The following is a 21,248-nucleotide window of genomic DNA, read 5'->3' as shown; positions in this document are numbered from 1 at the left end:
TTTTTTTTTTTTTTTTTTTTTTTTGTATTTTGAGACAGGGTCTCACTATGTAGTTGAGACTGACCTGGAACTCACCCATGTAGCCCAGGCTGGGGTTGAACTCACAGCTATCCTCCTGCCTCACCCTCCTGAGGGCTGGGATTACAGTCGTGCGCCACCACGCCCGGTTTATTTACAGTTTTTTAAATGGGCACTAAAAGAATTAAAAGCAATTTTTAGCCATGACGGTCAAAAAGCAGAAAAAAAAAAAGTTTCCCATTTCCAATATATAGTTTGCTCAGAAAGAGATATGACCTATGAGAAAAATTTGCTACGTTCTTGGATTCTTTGGTCATTTTCAAAATCACTCCAGTGATCCTAGAGCTTTCTGGAAGTACCTGAGGACACTGTTCTGCCCACCACGGCAAGCCAGTATGTGAAGCCATCGTGGCGTGGGATCTTGTCCCATGTGAGGAAACTCACCTAGACATGTCTGGTCTCGGGCTGATTCGTGGATTCTCGTGCTAGTCTCTGAACAACAGCAGGTAATATCTTTCCCTGTTTGTGAGCTTCTGTAAAGCATGGACGTCTTGGAGGTGAAAAAATATAGCATAAAATGTACATCAGTGGTTAAAATTTTTCAGTTGGTTAAAATATTTGAACTCTACTTAAGGACCAGCTTTCCTCCTTTGATATTAAACCATTTAAACAGCTATTGCACAGAAGGTCAAATGATGGTTTTATGCAGAAATTTTTATGTCATTGCACAGAAAGAACAAACGATGGATTAAAATGAGGGCCTGGAACATCAGGAACTGTTAAACAGGAGGCCTTAGAGGTCTGTGGCACGAAGCATAACCAGCCAGGACTAAGGAAGCTTAGCCGTTTTCCTTAGTCAATCTGTATTATTGAGTGATTGTTACACTTTGATAATAATAGTTGACACTAAAACTTTGCGTACGAGGCAGATGTGTTGCAGCATCCTTTATTGCCCGATTAATCTTGACAACAGCCTTAAGAGAGGTAGGCACTGTTACAATCCCTACCTTTTTGAGATAGTGTGAGTTTAATGCTTTTCTAAATATCTACTAGTTTCCACAGGTGCTGATCTTGGGGTAAAACCTGGCCTCTGGAGCCTGTACTTTTGCCTCTTAAAAGTCAGCATCACATTGAGAGAAAAGGAAAGTTAAAACCACCCATGTAAGACTCTCATAGGATTGAATTTTGCTGGAAAATTCAATATTAAACATTAAACCGTTTACATAGTTTAATTGACTTCAAAAAAGACATTCTAAAAAGGAAATTTGAATTTTCATGTTATACATGCATTGTTTTAAAATACATCAAACTATAAAAACATATAAAAGTAAGCACTAGACTACTCAGTGACTTTATGATTTTGACTTTTATATTGTATTATGAATTTTATATTAGGCTGTACTTATTTTTTACTCCATCTAATGGGAAAGACAAAGCTTGAAAGTAAGAACATTCATACCAGATTTCACTGAATTATCCTATAAATTCTGCCAATCATTTTTTATTGAAGTTTTTATGTAATAAAATAATTAGAAATAAAGCATACCTTCTTTTATCAAAATAAATCTTTTTGTTTGTAAATCATAACTGAAAGAATGAAATAAATGAGGCATTTGCCTGGTTATTAAGATCATTTAAAATGAAATGAAGTTCAAATTCACCTTGAAACATCAAACATCTAAATTTCTAGTTATTTAGTGTATTCTCAACCTTAATTGGAAAATTGATCATTTAAGACTTGTATTTGAAGTGCAAAGAAATGTAGTCCACAGAGAGAAGAAAATTCCTACAAACTGAGTTTGAGGCCTTGTGAAAGTCTTAGCAAGATGCTTAGTCATACTTAAAAAATCCTATACTGTGGATCAAAGCATGAAGAAAAGGACCTTCCTAATCAATTGTTCTGATTATCAAAAGTGAATGTGAAAATAGTGGATGCAGACTTGAGGGATAGAAAAGTATGAAGAAAATATTTTCATGGTTAACTTGGAGAGAAAAAGGAACAATTCACTTGTGTTAAAAATAAGCCATTATAGACATTTCTAAAACTGGCCAGGGTTAAGTTTTGATCCTATGATGGCTCTTTTAGAGTTTGTGGTTTCTAAAACTGTATAATCTTTGAAATACTTGTATAACAAAGACTCAAAGTAATAATGCATAAATAACAGTTTCTTTTAAAGTTCTAATTCTAATTCTAAAATAATGGCAATGTAGGTCCACAGTAATCACTTGGTTAAAAAATGTTCTTAACTTTTTTATCTGATTCCAACAAAAGAACCATATTCTTAAAAGTAGTGAATTTTTACCACCAGAAAAAAATCAAATGAAAAGTATTGATAAACTAAGGCGCATATGATTGGCCTCTCACTACATTAGCAAGTAAAGAATGGAATTTCTTGTAGGTTTTCAACATAATATTTATGAATTTAAAAATCAACATGAATGATTATTGAACTATTTGAAATGGGTCACATAGTCACCACTAACCTAAATATGTATTCTAAAAGGAAAATCCCAGTCAGTAGAAATTTGTATAGATGATGTAAGAAGCTAAGTTTGAAAAATGGAAAGTATCACAACATTATATACACTGGTTAAGTTAAATTACATTATTTTTAAGCTTTAGGGTTTTATCTTTCAAGCACCTCCACTTGTAGAATAATTTGTATATAATATGGATATTGGGAGATAGTAGAATTTCCTATATTTAAGTGATATCAACCAGATGATGTTACATGGCACTCTTTCATAACATTTTTGGGAATTTTGATGTCTTAGCTATTAACTTTGTGAATTGTGATACTTCCAAAGGATGCTAATTTAATACCTTGCTTATCAATGTTTCCACCTTACTGTTGATCCATATACTATAATTATAAACATTTTCCATTTCCATCTAATAATAATATTCCTAAAATGAGCGTGCTTTTTTCTTTTTGGTACCAGGATTCAAACTCAGGTCCTCACACTTGTGAAGCAGGCAGTGGCACCACTGAGCTAAATCCCCATCCCTAAAATTAGCTTTCTTTAAACGTTGGTCCCTTCTGAAGTTAGAATTGGTTAGATAATGATTCCTATGGGACATTACTATTGAATAATTGAGCTCTATTGTTTGTCTGACTTCAGTTATTTTCAAATGTTTCACCATACTAAGAAGGAAAAAAGTACTTATAGTTCCCTTTAGAAATAGTCGATTATAGCTTTTTATTTTTAATATAAAACTACTGAGTACATTAACTTGAATGAAATGAATATGAATGATTGATTTATTCATGGGAACTAACTTGAGGTGAAAAATGAGGGAAAAAACTTGGGAGAGAAGTATGAAATTCCATAAATATTAAGGTAGAAAAGTTCATTACTCAGTGCTATAGCCTGAACTGACCTAGAGCCTACATCTGTTAATATGTATGTGAGGACATAGGGAGAAGTGTCTTTGCTTTTATAAGACAAGAAAAATAATAAGGAAAGAAGCACAGTAAGCTCTCCAATTGTGTGTGCGTGTGTGTGCATGTGAATGTTCTAAAACAAGCAGATGATTCATAGGCAGAGTGTGTGCTAGGGACTTGATTGAAGATGAAAAGATCCAGCCACAGGGAAACCCAGGGTGTATTCAGACACAATCTCGGCTCCTGTTCTAGGCCATTGTTGTTGAGTTATCTAAGTCTCGAGAGTAGCTCAGAGATTGAATGCCAATGCTAAATAAATATATTTGTGTTTCTAAGAAATTTGGGTTATTAAAATTTTACATTCAATTATATTAATGGAGAAAATGGGATTAGAAACTAGCCCAAAACTTTTAGAATTGTAATAGCGAATTGTTTTCTCAGAAAGAGTTTCACAAATGGGATTCTGTAGCCATAAATACAGAGCTAGGGAGTAAATATCACTGAGAAATCTGGATTTCAATTAGATCTGTCTTATACTCGTGTGATGGCATTGCTTTCCCTCACATCTCTGTAACAGTATAAAATCTGTTCCTCTTTTCTTAAAATTCATACCATTGATAAATAAGGAACCACTGGATGAAGGAATTAGGGTGCCACTCTAATAAATTGTGTCTGAGGCTCTCATTTGTCTAGAGGAGGGTTACAATGTGCTTTCAGAGTGAAAATTGGGCTACATAATCTGTCCAGTGACTGCCAGTTCAAGTTATGAAAACTTGGAGGGTGTAAACGTTTCTGTACTCATTGAAAGCTGCACTGAGAAAGAGCAGGAGCCTCATTTCTGTCTTCCCACAGGATCTTTGCACAAGTTATTGCCTCTCCTGACTGATGCTTTTCCTCTTTTGGTAGCTCCTCCCTATTAATCTTTGAGATTTGTAACTTTCGGTCTCCCACCATACCTATATTAACTCTTTTTATATTTTGATATAACTCTCTGAGACTAGTTGGCATAGATATCTCCATAATTTGCACTTGTGGATTTATTTGTGTGTTTGTTTTAAAAGTCCATGACCCTCATTTGTGAACAACCAACACACTATTTTAAATTGCATGAATGATGTCCAGTATTTTTCTTATGAGAGAAGTGATACTAACAATTGATTAGTTACAAATAGTAAGAAGCAATGACCATATTTTTAAGGTAGGGCCAAAAACGAATTCATAAGGGTGAGGCCCTGATCCATGACGATTACTGTTCTTATAAACACACACAAACAAACACATGCACACGAGCCCACAAACTCACACCATGAGGGGACAGGTCATGTGACTATGCGGTGTGATATACCTAGCAATAAGAGAAAAGAAGAGGCCTCAGAAAGTCTTTTAGAACCCTACCTTGCTGATATGTTGATTAAGGACTTCTAGACCCTCAGACTATGAAAGAAACAGTTTCTGTGGCTTAAACCATTCAGTCCACACTAATACTTTATGGCAGGTCAGGCAAACTAGTACCATTAATGTAGTATTAATTGACTAATATCATTATTATCCTCTCCATCCCTGTAGACGCATCCTGTGTACACCAGTGGATGTCTTAATATACCTGGGAGGATTTCATATGTATGTATGTGGCATATTATCTTCCTGGGGCAGTGAGTAATTCATGCTTATTCTCCATGAAACATTTCTAGGAGTGGAATGACAACTGAATCATCTTAACCAATTAGTGAGGAAGGAAAATGATCCCATAAATGTGAACTAGATTAGCAACCAGAAGGAGAGGATGCATACTTTCTCAAAAATCTTCCATGACAGGGAATCTCAGCTTATGGACTCTGGAAACTCCTAAAGTCAATACCACCATAACCTTGAGAAATGTTTCAGAGCTACCACGTGCCATGGAATCTCAGCTTGACATGCTCTTGCAGATAATCCCAGTTCCTCATTTTTTCAGATGGAGTAAATGTGTCTAGAGGGCTACATGCATTATTCAAGGCCCCACAACTATCTAGCCCAGCCAGCAGGAAGGCAAACAAGCAGGTGCCCGACTCTCTAGGAGTGGGCCTGCGTGTTTCCTGCAGAGCATGTGCTCGTTTTAATTTTTACAACTCCAGAGTTGTCCTTAGGCAGGCTCTAGCTGATGTGTTCAGTGAGCAAACTTGCTTCCTGTTAAAAAAAAATTATCCAAATTATCAGGTAGATGACCCTGGCGTTATTTTAATGAAAACCAATGGAGAAAAAAATTAGGCATGTAGATAAGTTTCTTGGATTCTTAAAATTAAAGAGCCTCTTCTGTCATTATGTAGCTTAGAGGTAATTCCTGTAAATGTGAATGTAAATTAACTGTGTAAATTCCCTTGCATATTAATTACAAAATAACCCTTACTGCATTATCTGTTATTTCTAGAGAACTCTTCATTTTTTTAAGGGGAAAAATGCTTCTATATACTGAAATTGGAATAGATCTCTTTCTTTGCTGACCCTCTTTGGCCTCAGATACTCAGATACATAATTACTCTTTGGTGAACTTTTTGCCTTAAGGCATTCAATTAATATATCTAACAGACTCTACTTGGCAACACCCTGAGGGCTGACTGAATTTCCAAGGACTCCTGATCCTAGGCATATTTAAAAAAAATAAATATACAATGATCCTCTTAAGAAGCATATGTCAATTAGTTTTTTGAAGCAATCGTGAATGATGATACATTTTTATCCAGGTTTTTGATAGAGGTTAAAATCTAATGGCAAGCTCTTGGTCATTAGGCAGATCCCTCACTTCCAACTTTAATTTTTAATTTGACCACTTAGATGATTAAAAGGCTCCTAAAAATAATATTAATCATTTTTCTATTTAAGAAATTAGGAAAATCTCCATACCACAAGTCCCTGAAGTTAGGTATGATCTTGTATTTCTTATCTTAACCAAATTTAAAATTAATCACTAGACTAATTAGTTACATCTATTTAATGGCGCGTAATTTAATCTTCTGTCTTTAGGGCAAGGTATTATTTAAAATGCCGCAAGTGGACTTAGGCTATGACTAATCAGATGGAATTAAAGAAAAGAAAAGAGACTATTAGGAAATATAAAAGCATTATCACTGATGGAGACAGATATAAATGCTCAGTTTGTGATTTGAGCTCCAAGTCAAACATTAGTCCACAAAGAATGAACTTTATAAATCCACTGCTTTTAAAATGGGTCATTATTTTCTGTAGGGTTTGTTGCTTAAAATATCATTTTTGGTATTTTACCTGAATTAATCAGTCAAAATTATGCTTAAAAACAATGGTCATTGTTGTTGATAGGTCAGTTCTTGATCTTAGAATTTTAAACTAAAACATGATGTTTATATGTGGTTACTTTTATAAGCATGTTTTGTCTATGACATTGCCTACCCAGTAGCCATTATAAAAAGGGCACCATTCCTACCCAAACTTGGCATACAGGACTGAAGAGGTTTACTAACTTGCACAAACTCACATCATTATGAGTTGTAGTTTCTGGATCGAGATGTGATCGTCTTTACCTCAGTATGCTCATTAGACAAAACGGCCCACGTAACAACATCATGTGGCAACTGGATGATTAGCATCCTCTAGGAGCTTGTTAGAGAACCAGAGCCTCAGCCCTAACCCAAGCCGAGATTCTCTGCATAAATAGTCATGTGCCATCTAATGATGTACCGGTCAACAACAGGCCGTGTGTACTACAGTGTCCCAGGAAGTCACTCAGCACAGTGACATTGTATCCGTCTGCCCTTCTGCATCTGCTGTCTGTAATATTCCCATAACCCAGAAATCACCCAGTGACCCATTTCTCAGAATTTATTTCTTTCCTAAGTGTTGCATGACTGTATTCCCTCTTAGCAAAACATTCCTTTTACATCTATATTATGTATTTTTATACTCTTAATGATAATTGCATCTTTCCATTTTTAAAGGAATACAAAACAATCTTTAAATTTTTAAATCGATTCAAAACTAAGATTGAGGTTTGGGACCAAGACTTTATTATTCTAATATTCCTAATCTTGCTATTTCTAATGGGAGGAATAATGGAAACACATCTTAACCGCGTTTAACGCAGATCTGGGTTCTACATCTTACTTAATGATGGACTAACTGATAGTTCCCTAAGCTTTGTTTTGCACTCTGTAAAATTTGAGATACATTATTGGCCACTGGCCCTGAAATATTCCATGTGAGCAGCTGTTCCCTTTATCACTCATTACAGAAGACGATTGTTATACACTAAAGTGATAATTTTTTATGTTGAGTGTTTATGAGATTTACCTAAAGCTCTTGTTGGACCATAGGTCATTGCTTCATTACCTCAGAGTTTCTGATTTCTGAGCTGAGTTCTCACAATTTGCATTTATTTATTTATTGGTACTGGGGATCGAACTCTGGTCTTGCACTTGCAAGGCAGGCAGTGGAACCGCTGTTAAACCCACGGCCCTGCATTTCTAACATCTTCATAGATAATGCTTTTTCTGCTGGTCTACGGATCCGACTAAGAAGTCACCTTTCTGTGCCGACTGTGTTTATCAACAATATTTCCCAAACTCATTAGCCAGTAAGCAAGTCTCTGGTCACACTAGTCTTCCTGTACACAAAACCAAGAAATCTACCAAGCCAGTAAAATAATTTTCCCAAACTGGGTGGACTCATGTTCCACTAGAGAAAAACCTCTTAGGAACGTGAGGAATGCCTGGTGTTATGGGATTTGTGTTTACTGTTTCTCTTCAGTAATTCACTTTATTTCTTGCTCTACATAGGACATTTCTTCCACAATAAGCAATTGTGCTAGTGGAGAAGTTGTACTCATTCTGATGGTTCAATGCAATTTCATTATTGCTTTGAACATTACTCTGCATTATGTATATTGATATTCTAAATTTAAGCCACAAATAGTCTAAGTACTTGTAGAATCATAGAAATCTGAGATTCTTGGAATTTGCCTATCCTAATTTTTCATATTCAGGATGGAGAAGATATAGGGAAAATCTTACCAGGAGTCACACAGCTGCAAACGTGTAAGAGTCAGTTCATTCACAATATTATTGAAATCTAAATAAATAATTATGAACCAGGTTGCCTAATCTCTACCTATGTATTTCTGTGTCATTTCTAACTATGTGGAATGAGAAGTTGTTTGTCTTGGCACACAAATAGATTTTAATAATTGTTGTGAAGATGTTCTGTAGGCATATAAATTAAAAGTAAAATATATTCTATAAATCAGATAAATGTAGATGTAATATCTAAGAATATTTTCATAATAAATATAGCTTTTTCATCAACATTGTCTCCTATACAGATCCACTAATAAATTCAAGATGAACAAACACAAATGACATAAAAACTTCCTTTTAAAGGAAACAGGGCAGTCAAAACTGTAGCACTGCTTGCTCAGTAAAAGTTACTGAGCCCAAGTTCTGATAGCAGTTAAGTCTAACAGGATTCTGAGTTCAAGGGATAAACAAAATATGTGCTCACATACTGAATAAAGCTGGGAATTTAATGTTCTAGATAAAAACAGTAGTCTAATGAACTGAGCCTCCCCCTCCCTCTGCCTTAGTACTTTAAAAACACTGAACCAAAATCCCTAGAAGACAAAAAAAGAACAAAACAACAAGTAGTATAAAAATTAATACCAATGCCATGCATGCTATTGCAAAACCAGGAGTGGCTGGTGTGACTCGGTGTCTTTTATGGATTCAAAGAAATCCTACTACCAGCCTCTTTAAAAAGCATATTGCTTAAGTATATTGGTAAGAATTAGTCACAATTCAGTGTTATCCTCTTTTAACTGATCTTTCCAATACTTTCATTCCAGTATTAAAAATACCCTAAATATCATATGGATAATAACTATGCACTAGTTTCTTAGGCGAATTATGAGAAATTACTGTGTTGAAGTTTATACCATGGACATTTTGCTCTTCTAAGGATTCAGTGCTCAGGTTATAGTCCCGGTTCTGAATTCCTTTCCAGGAACTGAATTTGTTGGGAAACATCGAATTTAAGAGAGACATATTAATGTTGGTGATTCTTATTGCATTATTTTTGAAATGTACAGTAGCATTAGTAAGAAATATGGCAGGAATGCAGATGCGAAGTTCTTGGTTAAAAGACCAAAGAAACGTTCAGCGTTCGCCTCGTCTGATCACTGCAAGAGAAATTGTTTTCAAAACTGAAACAGCAGTGTGAAGATACTTTGAATAATTAGCTACAGTAATAAAATTTCTAGCATATGTGTAGACCAGTGATGGCGAAACTTTTAGAACCTTTTAAAATCTGAGGGCCAAACTGCAACCCAGAACCCATTTATTGATCACAGAAGGTCAACACTGCAATTAAACCTGTACACAGAGGTTTTAGTTTAGAAAAAAACAATTCATACAACTCATACATTAACATCTTTTGTCTTAAAAATGCAACAGTAGACAGGCCATAAGTTCACCACTACTGGTCTAGGCCAATAATCTCAATTCGAGAATAATTTTATAAAAACACTTCCAAATCTTACCAGAGACCCCTGTATTCAGGTGCCGATACTCACCTGCCTGGTGTGTGACTCAGGCCTGAGAAAAAGAATACACTAAGAGACAGAATTGAGAGAGAAGGCGGAGGTCAGAACAACCAGAGCCAGTGCGTCCAACAAAGGCACGGGCCAGCCCCAAGCACTGACTTTTATTGGCAATCAATTGGGGTAAAGGCGATGTGTGATCTCTGTGGAAATTAATGTGAACAGGGCTCAGAAAGGACAAGACAAGTAATTCTCAAATTAGAAACAGAGCAGACAAAATACATGATTGTAATTAGAACAGTGTCCTTCTAGTCTGAAGGTTTTAGTGATGGGAGTGGAATTTGGGTGGGAGTTACTCTGACCTCGGCACACAGGCTTTCGCCAGACTCAGGTCTATAAACAAGCCGATTGTGGGGTTCATTCCTCACAGCTGGCTCTGGAAATAAGTGATATTATAGCCCTCTGCAAAAGCTAGGGCGACAAGTAATGGCACTTTCCTGAGAACCAACCTTCCCTGACACTATTATAATAATTGCTAGTGATTCAGTCTATTCATCTATAAGCTTGTGTATATATCCAAATACTCAGATTTATGCATCAAATATAGTTTAGTTAATAAAATGTATTATAGTTATTATGACACTCATTGTAATATAAAATAACTGGATATAATATCATCATTTTTCTTATTATTTGGGGAATCATCTAGAAAATGCCTAAAATGAACCATCTCCGTGAAAATTTGAACTCGGAGAATTTGCTTAATCCACATTTTCTTTTCCTCTAGAAATCTGTCAGGCCACTTGACAAGAGATCTGGTCCTAAATCGTTGTGTCACGTTCACTTAATGTAATGCTCTCTTTGGTAATTGCTTCCCGTCATCCCAAATGTGGTGCATTAGCACTTTTTGATCTCGTGACGTGTGACTTTTGATGGATATTTCAGCACATATGTGATGGAATGTTTTCTTTTTATATTCAGACTCCAACTTGGGTTCCTCTCAAGACAGCATAATTTTATGGGCATTAATTTAGAAATATTGTTGAGGACTACTTTTTCTTCAGAAGTATTATTATAACAACTTCAAGCACTTTATAAATATTGCATTCCCCTTAAACAGTATTATTATTATTAAGCAAATATTTTATTTTAGGCATTAAATAGGCTCCATTATGCAGTGGCAAATGGACTACAGAAAAACAATTTTTGTGAAACTTTTCTTGTAGTACCAGGAAACAGATCAAAAGGTAAAAAATAACTGTACTCTACTTTGGTGGTAACTGCAGTTGAGAAATGAGCAATTGGCATTTGAAATGATAAGATTCATAATTTTATAATTTATGATCTGAGATGAAATGTCTAGAAAACTCCTCAACAAGGAAGTTAGACTGAAACACAGCCCATGGAGGGACCTCTGCTGTGTGTGGGAGTACAATGGCGCCTCTGACAGCCATTGATCATCAGAGTGCCTAAAACAGTCAGAAGCTCCGCACAGAACAAAGTTCTGATGTAAATCAGTCCTCCCACACCTTATGGCTAAAAAATTGGGGATGGGCAGATCTCTCAAACATAAGCAAAATAATATTGAAAAGAATGTGTCCATACTGCGTGGTTCCAGTTACATTAGATTCTAGAAAAGACACAGCGGTAGAGAAGGTAGAACAATCTTTATGTACTCAGATCTGTGTGAGCTCAGGCACTTAAGAGATTCCAAATATCACTATAATATGATAAGGCAATATTTTGTCTGTGTTCAACCTGATTCCAATATTTATTATATTTGTTTTCAACTTATTTTTACAGGTAAACATAGTTATTTTCTTTAATTACAATTCATGCTAAATGTAATTATTAATCACATTACTTACTAATTATTAGTAAGTATAGTAGTACTTTGGTTTATGAACTTAAGTCTTACCATGATTCTGGTCTTAAACCAAATTGGACGAGAACCAAATCAAATTCAATGGTTAGGTTCAATGTTGACCTTATGGGGAAACTTGATTTGGTTCTTGTCCAATTTGGTTTGAGGCCAGAGTTATGGAAAGAATCAAGTTTGTGAACCAAGGTACCACTGTATTCTGGAAGAGAGCATATCCAATTTATTTCTTGAATGGAAAACATTCATCCAAAATTTCTAAATCACTGGCTAACAATACTTTAATTGATTTTAGTTCACAGTTTAAAAATTCATTGTGTACTTTGTGTTCTGGATAAAATAATTGCTATAATGAAGCAAGTGGCCACTTGTCCCAATGGTAAGGCGTGAAAGCATAATTCTATACTCCAATATTAAAGAACACTTTAAAATATTTAGGTTTTACTGCGATTTTAGTTACCAAGTCATTTGTCTTTAAGAGAAGCAAACTAAGCTTAAAATGATTGCAAAAACTTGTTAAGAAAATTTTAGTTAAGTAATATTTTATATGACAATGTAACAAGAAGGCAATAAATGAGACTAGAGTCTCCCTAGGTAGGCCCGTTCATCTTATTTTGCTCTCGTTTTTTTAAGCATGAAATTTTGCCATGCATACTATCAGTACTCATTCTATTTTTTATTAGCACATGTTTGCAATGCCTAATGATTACACTTATCTTGGGGAGTTGGTACATGTGTATGATAGATCTTAATTCTTTTTTTTTCAACCCCACAACCCTTATTCCTCCCTGTTATTTTAAACTCTTAGTCTTCTTCCCATTTGCAAAAACCATTTCCATTTTTCTCAATTCTTTCTTCCATCCCCCTTTTCTCATATATACAGCTATATTTCTTTCTAAAACTTCAAGTGAAAAATTATCTGAGCCTATCTGAAGACAAGACTAAACCATTTGGTAGAATCATTGATACTTTGGTTTCAGAGGCATTTAATAAGGTCTCCCATAGAAGCACAAAGTATTGCTAAAAGATCTGTAAGAGGATACATTGACAAATGAAAATTCACAGAGGTAGTACAAGAATATCTGGAGCAGCTTTTACATTTAAATTCTGTGTCACTCGCTAGCCATGTTCACTAGAGCCAAGCAACAATCTCCCTTTGCCTTAGCTTTCTCATCTATAATATTTATTTTTATTCATTCAGTTAGTTATAGTCATTTGCATTGGAACATTGTATCCACTGAGGTAAAACTGAACTAATAAAAGGCATGATACAATCCTGAGCCTCATAGTAGTAGATAGAGATTAAGATTAATCAATTACTCAGAACTTCTATTTCTTTTGGTTTAACCAGTCCCTTGATCTAAAATACCCTCTTCCACCAGGTATTCATTCATTCATTCACACATCCATCCATTCCTTCATACATTCCAGTCAGAATGCTGAAAGATAGAGCCCCAAACCAGCACTCCAAAATACTATGAAGGATATTCTAAAAAGAGAAGGAAGACTACAATTCCATGAACAAAAATAAAAAGGAATCCACCAGGCAGGACAAGCACTTAAACAGAGGCGAAAGACGAGCAACCAACAACAGGAAAATAATATGACAGGCATAAGCCAGTACATATCAGTTAAAACCATCAAAGCAAGAGGTCTCAATTCACCAAGGAGCCAGATCCAACAATATGCTTCACATAAGAAACACATTTAGTTCCAAAAGAAATGCATAGCCTGAAAGTCAAAGGACAGAAAACAATACTTCATGTGGCAGAAACCTGAAAAAATTAAAGGTGGCTCTTCTATTTATAGACAATGAGAACTTCAAGCCAAGGCAAGACTTATCAAGAGAGGCAAAGAAGGTAACTGCATACTTGTTTAGGAAAATCTCTGAAGAAAGAAAAGGACAACAATCATGAATATGTATCAGTGCACCAAATACCGGTGCACCCAGTTATGTGAAACAAATATTAATGGACATAAAATATCAAGTAAGCACTAACACAATTGTAATAGGGGACCTGAATACTCCACTATCACAAATAGATTAACTAGACAAAAAAAAAAAAATCAACCAAAATTATCAGAACTGAACCAAACCCATGAGCTGATGGACTTAGTAGATATTTGCTGAGTTTTCCACCCCACAACACCAGAATACACATTCTTCTCAGTTGTTCATGGAACATCCTCCGTAACAGACCAGATAGTAGCTCATAAAATGTGCTTAGTAAAAGCAAAGGAATTTGAATTTCAATAGATATTTTGTTTATTTGTCTTCTCTATTTTCTCAACTATTTTTTGTGAGAGTTTATCGATTTTATTAGTGTTTACAATCAAAGGGCTTTTTTTTTATTTTACTCACATTGTTTGGTTTGGTTTTTAAAACAGCTTAGTTAACCATGTATTATTAGCTCCTGAAAAGACAGAGACATTGGAATTCAGAAAGTTTGAGGTCTGCAAAAATCAACAACCAGAAAAACTGTTAAATCCTAAGTTCAACCCAAGTACCCACACTCCACTCTTTTGTATTTAATCACTTACAAATATTGAGGAATGATATTTGCCTCTTGTTCATACAATCCTCAGTAACATAAGGTGGTTAAGACAGAAAGAAGAAATCGTATGTAGAACATAGCCAGGCACATTTGCACTTTGCAGTATGCTGACAAATGGACTTCCTAAGCCCCAACCTAAATGTGTTTTCCATAGCAGCAGGCATAACTTTAGCTTCTGCTGCAAGGACCTGGGTAGTCATCTGTAGCATTCGCTCATCCAGATGGTCAGCGCTGTAAAAATTTTGAAAAAAGTGAGGATATGCAGATGAGCTGTAGGTGCTCACAGCTCGATGCTGCTGAAATAATTTTTAAAAGTAGTCAGGAGCTTAGAATTTTTCTTATTTTAAACCATGGAGAAGTCACTCTTTGCCATTTTAATATTTTTATTGAGTAACGTTGAGAGGACAGTTGTTGGAGGTTTGATTTTGTAAGTCAGAATTTAAAGTGAAGTAGTCTCTCTCACCGAACTGACTTGTGTGGTTTTGATAATGCTATCTAGTATGTTTGTCAATAACAGCTACAAAGCAAACTTCCTTGAAGAATTTAGAAAATATCTACTAATTATTTCCTTCCTAGATACTTTTTCAACTTTAATTAGTCTTAGGAGTCTAATTTATTTAAAAAGTTACTGAGCTTTTCTATATTTTGTTTGGAATCTTAAAATGTAAAATTTCTGAAAATAGTTGAAGTTATTTTTAAAGTAATTTATTCAGAAAAATATCAATCCATTTTTACATAGTTGAAATGAGTTGTTTTTGGCATAAAACTACTACTATCTCAGGCTTTTTAAAGTATGATTCTATCCCATTTTTGGTATACGGTTGTTATTAAGAAGCTAATTACATATCTTACTGTCTTGCCTTCATTTACCATGTTTTTCCTTTGAGTTGCTTTTAAAATTTTGGGTTTAATACCTTGTGGTATTGCTGCACTGGGTTGAGATCTATTTTATTTAAATATGTGTTTGATATATATTGTGCTTCCTGAATTTGTGAGTTCATGGTTTGCACATGCGCAGCAATCTGTTTTCTCTACAATTATTGCCTTGCTTCCATTCTCTTTAATTCTCCTAGAATTTTCAGTTCTTGATTCTACAGCTATTAGCTCCCTTTTAATATTGCCTGTCTTCATCTATAATTGCTATCCACTGGTTACTGTTTTAGCCATAGATTTTCAGCTCATATTTTGTCTCTTCAGTTGAGTTTAATGTGATATTCGACCTCTGAGGTTTATTTCAATCAATGTATTTATCAATCCTAGAAGTTCCTTTCCTTTAAAAAATTCATATTTGCCTCTGGCTTAGTCCTTCATTCTTATGTTGGTGATGACAATTTCTAGACTTAAATCTTGGATCTAAGTTGTAAGTGCTGCTTTTGAGTTGTGAACAGAAACAGAGTTCCCCTTATTCTCCTCATGCTACACAATGGGCTTTTGAAGTGAAGTGTTTCAGAAATCGCAAGGATGCATTTCTTCATAGAAAATGAAAAACAGTCAGTTTAGGGTGGAGATAAGCATGTGCATCAGGCACCTTTATTACAGTCATAGTTTAGACTTGGAGATATCTTAATTCTATAGTATGGTGCTTCTATGCTTAAAATTAACTAGGCTTTTGTTTAATATCATTAGAAAATAGTAAATGAACAAAGAAAGCAACTGAAGTATAGTTGGATGGGATATATGATTTATTCTTCTTTATTGTATAGGGAGTCAGGGATTACAGATGGCACTGTTTTCATCCATGGTGTTAATCTGGACTTAAATATCATAGTAGTGTCTAGAACTTAATTTAAAACACTTGATGCGACAGTGTTTTATCTAAATGATTTAATGTTGATTTTAGAAGCTGTATTTTTGTATTACTACACAAAATACCACATTTCATTCTTCATCATAACTCAGTTCTACTCCACGAAGCAATAAAATTAAAACACAGGAAATTGAGGGATTAAACATAAAAGCATTCTTGACCAAGTCACTAGTGGTAGCTAATATTGATGGAGCTTCAAATGAGAAACTTATGACTCTTTTGGGAAAAAGAGAGAACACGAAACATAGCCATTAGGAAAGAAATTTCAATTTCACAAGTGCAAGAAAAAAAACATTAAGCTATAATTAAAAAAAACTTATTGGAGTTCTCCAGAAAGCTTGAAGCCAATTTAATTAATACAACCAATATACTTCCCTTAGTACATTATAAAAAATCAGTAATCTGAGGATCACTCTGCAAAGTTTATAGAATTTACAATACACATTTTTTAAAACTAAGTGACTTTTTGTTGTCCATGACATTAAAAGAATCTTAAAATTCCATTTAACATATAAGATGCATTATCTAAATTTATTATTAAATAAATCACATTACTAACAAAGGTCATATATAGCCACATAAGATTCGATAAAAACTATTTTAATAGAACCAAAACATGAAGATAGAAATAATATCAGAAATTAACTTCTGGGATTTGGATGCTCATATGGAAAGAGGATGACCTATCAGACAAAATCAGGCACATTCATGGTGGGGTGGCCATGGATGCTTGGATTACCTATCGAAACAGCCAAGAAACATGCAAATCCGAGCTGATTGGATCATTAACATGCTACATATATTTTCACGTGTATGACTGGTGGGATATTCAAAAGTCTTCCCTATAGTAGTTCTGATGTTAACACAAGACTCAACTGCAGATACAAATGAATTCACCTTACTTGGACAGCAATTTCCTACCCCTATAGACCATTACTTGAGTGGGAACTGTTAGGGAAGATATGGAATAGGGAGAGAAGGAAATAGGAAGACAGGGCATTTTAGTCAATGCTCCCATTCATGCAAAACAATACCTAGTGACCACCCTTTGAGGGAGGAGAGGTCTAATTTAGTTCAAGGTTTCAGTCATAAGCAGCTGGTTTCAAGGCAGAAACAGGAACAGCATAGCAGAACAAAGATGCTTGGTTCATGATGTCTGAAAAGTGGAGCAGGACAGCAGCTGCAGAGAAGAAGGGTGAGGGACTAGGTACCCTGCAGTAGTGAGGTCAAATGGACACAATCACACACGGATGTGTAGGTTTGTGTGTGAGGGAGCGAAGGAAAATGGTAGATATTTATGTGGCATGTTACAAAATTTTTGCGACTTACCCAACATCATATCAAGATTCCTTCTCAGAGCTGGGGATTTATTTAGCTTAGTGGTTCCTCTCTCCTGCCTTTCAAGCTCAAGGATCTGAGATCGATCCCCAGTACCAACAAAACAAAACAAAACAAAAAATTCCTTCTCAGAGCAAAAAGTTTACATACTAAACTGACCCAAATGGTTCATGATGTAAAACATTTTAAAAAGAAATTATTTTAGGCAATTTAATTACTGAGTAAAACCTGAAGATTTCTCTGTTGGAAAATAGGATTTCTTTAAAGGAAAAATAATTATTTTCTAAGTGATAATTGGCCAACATTTTATGGGTTTAATGTATCTCTATTTCTTTCTATTAACTCCATACAATATTGACAAAATATTTGTATTTTTAATTCAAATACTTAGACATCAATATATGCTCTCATCTTACAGATTTCTTAAGGACAATTCCAAATCGGTCTCTGGAGATAAAAGTCATTTAAGAAAATGTTTCTGTAAGTTCCAGGACATCAGCTACCAACTGTCCTTCATTTGGGACAAGTGTTTTGAATCAAGTCTCTTTGCATTTATCCTCTGTGCTGTTAAGAGAGTTTCTGATTGTATGAAGTTCTGTTTACTTTGCATTGTGTTACTTTACACAGCCTTTGAAAAAGGTTGATGTAGAAGAACATATGCTAAGATCCATGAATTATCCCTTCCGTCCCTTTCTTATTCATCCATCTCTCCTTCCATGTAATATACTGGATGAACAATAGTCAGCAGGCTTCTGATTACCTTTGTGAAGCGACTGAAAAGAAACCATCCTCTCTTTAAGAGCTGATTTTCCTTTGCATTATCCTGTGAAATAATGACTTGTCAATATACATTTCACAGCTGAATGCCAAAGCCTATGTGTGAGATAAAAAGAAGCAACCCTTTAGAAAGGGTCTACCAAATATTTAATAATGAATATAATCTTCGGTAATGATAGAATTCTACTGGGAATTATGCCCTGTTCAACAAAATTAAAAAATGGATACCACCTATTACTTCCTGTTTTAAGGAAAATAAATCAGATAACATTTTAATGTAAATTGTATGGTTTAAGAAGAGTTTGGTTTTATTCTGTCAGAATGTGAAGTCTATTCAAGACCACAAACCTGATATTATTATGCATCACTGACTATGTTTCTTGTTAGAATGGACAACAAAATTGATAAGCTAGAGCACAGATTAGGAAAATCGCTTAGTGTAAAACTACAGTTCAAGCTGGATTTGGAGCAGGTAAATTGTCTGTAAATTATGGCACCATATCTTCAAAGTTTTGTAAATTGAATAAGTTGTACTTCCTAAAATTGAAGTAGACATCTAGTCAATTTTTTTCCTATAGTAAGAAATCGGCACGGTGTTAAAATACACATTTTATCATCTGTCTGGTACTTGAGGTGTGACGAGATGTTTCTCATCTTTACATGAAATCAAAATGCAGTTCATACTGTGAACTTTTGACAAACCAGCCCGAGCAGAACACTCATTAAGGGTAATGGAAATTGAACATATACAGACACTGTTACACCACAACAAAATTTAAATCTCTAATGTACAGGATATTATGAAACATGAAAGATTCATGAGTTGAGTTAGGATCTTAAAATTAAAAGGTACATAATTTGGTTCACAAATCAAATCGATCTTTTCCATGTTTACAGAACTTGCTATTTTGTCACCAAATGTTTCTGCAACTAATAAAGTAGTCCTTTACTGCTTTCACCAAGTACGTGGCATGAAATAAGTATATGCAAGTGCAATCACATTGGGAATTTATGGTAAAAACTAAAATGATTCCTGGAATTGTCTAAAATACATCCTGTCCTGTTTTGGGTAATATTTCAGTACCATTGCACTTAGTTTGCAAATTTCTTTCTCAGATCTTTCCCGTCATGCCTTAGTTACTAAATATATATGAGGTTTTGGAAAATGTCTTAGTCTGTAAGAGCTGCCATAACAAATGCCACAGATTGGGTGACGTAAGACACAGGTATCTTTTCTCATACTTGTAAAGGCTAGATGGGCCAGAACAAGGTTTAAGCAGAGTTAGCTTGTACTGAGTTCTCCATGTTTGGAAAGAAAATGGCTGCCTTCTCCCTGTGTGGCCATTTTCTTCTGTGCCTGTACAACCCTACTCTCTCTCCCTCTTCTTGTAACAAGAGCAGTCATATTGGATTAGAGGCCCAAACTTTCACTCTCATTAAAGCTTAATTGCCTTCTTAAAGACTCAATCTCCAAAGCAGTCACAGTGGGGCTTAGGGATTCAGTATGAATTTGGAAGTGTGAATTTCAGTTCGTAACAGCCCTTCATCATTTGTTATTTCTCTTGTTACTCTACAACATCAAATTTGGTATTGTTTGTAGGCTGCAGAGGTAGCAGACTAATTGTGTATATTTAAACCTTGTTTTTACATATCATTTTGTTTATAGAAAGTGTATAATTATAATTTGAAATGAATATCAGTAGTAAGCTGTTTAGCTCAGCAGTTCAGCCTGTGGATCTAGGCTAGGCTACCAGGTCTACCTCGTACTGACTGAGAGATCTTGAAAAGTTATTTACCTTCCCTGTGGCCATCTTCTCATATGTAAAATTGATATGAGTAATAGTTTTTAAATAAATAATGTCCATAAAAGCAATTCTGGAAGAATTAGGAAAATTACAAACAGTATCTTATAAGCATTAATAATTTTATTATTGATAATATTTCCCTCTCTGTTCTATGTATTTAAAGGGGGTACTTAGGATTCTTTCTAAAAAAATTAAAATGATGCTCTTGAATTCAAGTTGGTTAGTTGTGTGGACAGTGATTTCAAGCTGCCTTTTTTTGTGTCCTTGTTACGACACTTCTAGGCTCGGTGACCTCTGACAAGTCATTTAAAGCTTCTATGCTAAGTTTTGCTTATGGTCGGAATGAGGGTTTAAAAGCAAGCATACTAGTGGTGTTGTGAGCATCACATGCAGTATTGAAAATCATTTCAGTAATGCTTGATGAAAAATAGGTATTGTTCTCTCTTTTACTTAAATATCAATATGGTGATGGATACCCTTACTATAACTTTTTGCTAAAAGTATGCCTCATATTTTGTTTTACTTTGTTATAATTCAACCAAACAAGAGAATAATTCAAACTCTTCCAAATAGCCAGTGCTACAATTAAAATTCCTCTTTTTACTTTTTGGTATAGTTCTTAGCAGATACAAAGGGAAGATGCTAAGCTCTCAAACTAACCTCTGCAGCTGGATTTTGTTTGAAGTTTGTTTGGATAATAAGGAATACCATTGTTTCGGGTCTAAAACTTTGGGGGAAAATGGGTAGTTGCTACTATATTCTGAAAACACAAATTCACCTCAATTAAAACCATGTGCTAAGTGGTGGGAGCGGTAGAAGGATGATCTTTAAAAAAATATGGAATTTCAAGGAGGAAATGGGACATGTAAAGGCAGGTAGGCAGCCTGCCTTACAATTCCTACAACCATGCCAGCTCTTTAACCCTGAATGTAAGGAGCTTATAATTTATTCTTAAAGTATAATAGCATAAGTGTGCAAAAATGTGCATATGAAGATGAAGATATCTAATAAAAATGTGAAAAGATAGCTAGAGCTTTGTATTCCTGTAGGTGCTTTCATTGTATGTGAATATATATATATATATACACTATATACATGTTTATATACACTATATAGTATATATATTATATATTGTATATATTATA

The 21,248-nt window shown here is 34.8% G+C and overlaps 1 protein-coding gene and 1 long non-coding RNA gene across 2 annotated transcripts in view; one reads left to right on the top strand and one right to left on the bottom strand.

Annotated features, from left to right (window-relative positions):
* Negr1 (neuronal growth regulator 1) overlaps nt 1–21,248 on the top strand; it is a 761,458-nt gene that overhangs the window by 155,274 nt on the left and 584,936 nt on the right. The gene's annotated exons all lie outside the window — the stretch shown is intronic.
* The window catches only part of LOC104848918, a 32,235-nt gene continuing 11,467 nt past the window's right edge, over nt 481–21,248 (bottom strand). The window contains exon 4 of the long non-coding RNA XR_776595.2: nt 481–568. This is a non-coding gene — a long non-coding RNA (uncharacterized LOC104848918). The remainder of the gene's footprint in view (nt 569–21,248) is intronic.

Source organism: Fukomys damarensis, unplaced genomic scaffold (genome assembly GCF_012274545.1).
Source record: "Fukomys damarensis isolate Sample0158 unplaced genomic scaffold, DMR_v1.0_HiC HiC_scaffold_33, whole genome shotgun sequence".
In the NCBI taxonomy this organism is placed as follows: Eukaryota; Metazoa; Chordata; class Mammalia; order Rodentia; family Bathyergidae; genus Fukomys; species Fukomys damarensis.
The sequence above is the reverse complement of the archived record's forward strand: the minus strand, read 5'-3'. Positions and strand labels throughout refer to the sequence as shown.